This window comes from Lagopus muta, chromosome Z (genome assembly GCF_023343835.1).
Source record: "Lagopus muta isolate bLagMut1 chromosome Z, bLagMut1 primary, whole genome shotgun sequence".
Lineage (NCBI taxonomy): Eukaryota > Metazoa > Chordata > Aves > Galliformes > Phasianidae > Lagopus > Lagopus muta.
In genome coordinates this window covers 25,042,797-25,046,495 of record NC_064472.1, presented here as the reverse complement: position 1 = coordinate 25,046,495, position 3,699 = coordinate 25,042,797, and the positions used below count along the sequence as shown (strand labels likewise).

General features: G+C 42.1%; 1 protein-coding gene across 1 annotated transcript in view; it reads right to left on the bottom strand.

Annotated features, from left to right (window-relative positions):
* Window positions 1-867: 867 nt before the first annotated feature.
* GCNT4 (glucosaminyl (N-acetyl) transferase 4) overlaps window positions 868-3,699 on the bottom strand; it is a 36,751-nt gene continuing 33,919 nt past the window's right edge. Inside the window, exon 3 of the transcript XR_007373914.1 lies at window positions 868-2,850. The gene's annotated coding sequence lies outside the window, so the exon portion shown is untranslated. The remainder of the gene's footprint in view (window positions 2,851-3,699) is intronic.

Genomic DNA, 3,699 nt, shown 5'->3' with positions numbered 1-3,699 from the left:
GGGTTTAATCTGATCAGTGACCTGTAGAAAGCATCTTTCTTCTGGATCGCAAGGTAGGCTTTAGTCTGCTTGACTGAGACCTGATAATTATACCTAAATCCTAGGTTTATGGGAAAGTGTCTTCCAAAGTTGAACACCTGTGTTCCCTAGAGGAAAGTCAACAAGCTACAGAGAAGAACCAGCCTGCCAAGACTGGCCATGTCAATAGGGCTGAGTATTGACAAATACTTTGTCTCATTTGGCCACAGAGCCAGACAGGTCCTGACTTTAAGGATGAGTGTTATATGTGAGTCGCAGTAGAAAAAAAGGAATACAGGATTGACCCAGAACTGATCACTCTGTTCTGCTGTGCAGTGGAATAGAAGATATCTCTAAAAAGCTCAAAAGCATTTTCCTGATTGCAGTGATCTTTGCTTCATTACTGCTTAATGTTTACAGTCTTAACAAGGCTGTAGTTGGGTCACAGAAGTTGTTGTCCAGTGCACTTTAGCAATACAGATTATTCATAATAATAAGTGGATTCAGCTTTCCTGACTAACACAATAGCTGAGAAATCATGAAGACTTTTCTGTATGCCTTATCTGACCAACAGGCACACAGTCTTCTTGGGGAGTAGTCTAAAAATTATTCTGCTGCTTGAGTACAACAAGAGATTCCTCCCTTCCCTTCCCTTCCCTTCCCTTCCCTTCCCTTCCCTTCCCTTCCCTTCCCTTCCCTTCCCTTCCCTTCCCTTCCCTTCCCTTCCCTTCCCTTCCCTTCCCTTCCCTTCCCTTCCCTTCCCTTCCCTTCCCTTCCCTTCCCTTCCCTTCCCTTCCCTTCCCTTCCCTTCCCTTCCCTTCCCTTCCCTACAGATCAGGTTGGTACTACCCAGAAAGGCCTGCCAGCAAAGGGTGAAATCCAGCAGATGCATTCTGCTCATTTTAACGGCCTCCAACTGAATGCAGCTGCAGAGCAAGGAGGATTTTGTTGTACCTGTTCCTTTGATCAAATAATGTTAGTATGACAGCTTCCAGAGAAGTCAGACAGGACCTCAGGGAGGTAGCTAAATGCAGAGCTCCTCTGAGCATGGAGTTCACTGCCGTAACAAAAACTGCCCTCAATAAAAAGCTTGTTATATTCAGGCATTGTAAGTAATTACTATTTTCCCCATTGACAATTGTCTGAGACTGAGTATGATAATGAACTTTTTTCCTGATAAGGTGTAGAATGTATTTCAGAAGTATATGCTTATGCTATAAAACAGGCAGATATGCAAGTTCTGTAGGTTGAGAATTTCTGTATCTTCATTTTGTATTTCACGCCCAGTTCCAGCACTCTCTTGGGTCCTGCAAACAGCCAGCAAAGGCTCTGGCATCAAAACAGTACACAGAGACTGGGCTTCTGAACCCTTGACATTGCTGGTGTTTCTCACTATGCAGCGTTCAGACAAGACTGTGAAACGTTTGTCTGGAAAACAATTTGTCTGCACTATTCACAGTTGATCGATTGCAACCTGTAGTTACATCTCCACGGACAGAACTGCTCACATTCATACACAGGCTTAAGTTTCATGTTCTGCCAAATGGATGGTCTGGGCTTTTAATAGGACACAAGCTAGAGATGCCTAAGTGATAACCTGATCTATTGATTTTCCCCCTCTACATTTTACAGTCAGGTAGATCCTTCTTGATTCTACTTAGTTCTTAGCATTTCTTCTACAACATCCACACAAATGAAAATAACGTCTTATGATGTTTTACCTTCTGGTATCTATAAGGAGATTATATGAATTTTCCAAGTTCTTTTGTAGGTAATTATGCATATAATATTTATGCATCAATGAGTTTACAAACAAGCTGGTGCATTTTGTGCTCCTCAGTCTTATGAGTGATCACTTGCCACAGAATTAACTTATTTTGGGGAAGTTTTTATCTCCTTCCATGTAAAGCTGGTTCACATCCACAAGACCCACAAGGCCATACTTTAAACTATTATTTTGTGAGTGGCAGTAGCAAACACTGCAGCAGGAAAGCTTTTGCTAGGAAAAGAGGATACAGTCAGCAGCAAGAGCTTATGGATGTTGTGCCAGGCAGTGACAACCTTTGGAAGGTTCTGGAAGATTTATTGTCTGAAGAGATGATCAGGACTTTATGCAAGAAATGTGCTATGAAGCAGATTTCTGCTATCTGGGACATAGCAAAAGCAGACGTGAAGAAAGTTTAAGAGGAGTTCTGATGCGCTAGAGAAGAGAGAAGGAAAGAGATTGTGCGTATGTGCTGTACAGGACCTTTGTACAAGAACAAAGGAACAGTGTGAATGCTGACAATTCACAACACCTCTCTTGAACTTTCGAAATTGCTAGTGAAAATTCTGGGGAACAGCAAGGGGAGATTCCGAAGGTTGAATTTGTGTAATAGATATCATAATGCAGACTCATACAGGAGTAAGGTGTCACTCAATGAAATGGAAAAAATCAGCCAAAGTTAATAAAACCACTTTGTAGTGATGAAACCTGCTGCTTAGATCAGAGAAAAACAAGATGGGTTTTAGGAGAGGAAAGACAAAAATTTACATACAGTTTGTAGGATTTCTTTTCTGAAATACATAAACATAACAGAGTTGACAGTCCTATGTACCCTCCTGAATGAGGCATTCAAGCAAACCCTTCCTATCTGCTCTCCTCCCCACATCATCCTTGAATGTCTTACCATGGCTGAGAAGGAATAGTGATTCTGGCAACACGGGCTCATTTACTATGATTTTGCTGCTCAGCTTGCAATCAGATGAACCCCACAAGTTCAGGCTGCCCCTGGTGCCTTGTCTTTTTTGTTTTCCTGTCTGTGCTACTTTCTTCAAAAGGAGCTCTTCATCCTGTGAAACACAAAGAGTTTAGTCCCTTGCCTACTGCTGTTAGCTCCAAATGGAAACGTTGGTTGTCTGAAAGGACAAATATTCACCACTGGAAACAGCCAAGCACAGAAGGTTGCATCCTGCCACACTGTGTATGTGTAGCTCCTGTTAAAGTACTTTCAAATGCTTTCATCAACTAGGACAATCAGAAATGCAGTGTTTGAAGCTGTGAGCCACCTGTAACCTCTCTAAAGAGCTGAGCTATTCAAAGTCTCGTGGGGAATATGCAGAAGCATCCTCTCCAGACCACAGGTTTGCAGTGTCCATGCCCCTTTGTACTACAAAGGGACTTGCTTGTAGAGCCACAGATAGAAGCTGTCCCTTCAGAGGACAGCATCTTTAGCATTACTACTGCCTCACCTGTATTCCCTACTGTGGCTCTTACATAACAGTACCTTTGTTCAGGGCGTGACTAAATAGAGAGTAGAAAAATCTTTTCCTGCAGCCAATGCTCTATCCAGACAGTAGTTGCACTTTGAATAATAGAAAATAAAATTAGATCTTACAGCAGAAGTATTCTGCTACTTACTCCATAGGATGCTTTTAGCCACCTACCAGGAAGCCCACTTAGATGCCACACACTAAAGGATTTTTCTCTCTGAAGTTACACATAAATATTTGGGTCTCTTGATTTTCTCAGGCACTATATAGAGCCCAAGCCAATTTTGCAGGGGACAGTGAATGAGATCTCAATCCAAACTTTTGCTCCACTTTCCAGAAACAAAGACCATGTGCTCTGCAATGACAGAAAACCTTACCTGCAGTTCAGGTTTCTGGGTAACAATAAATACAACTCGTAAGAGTCAAAAC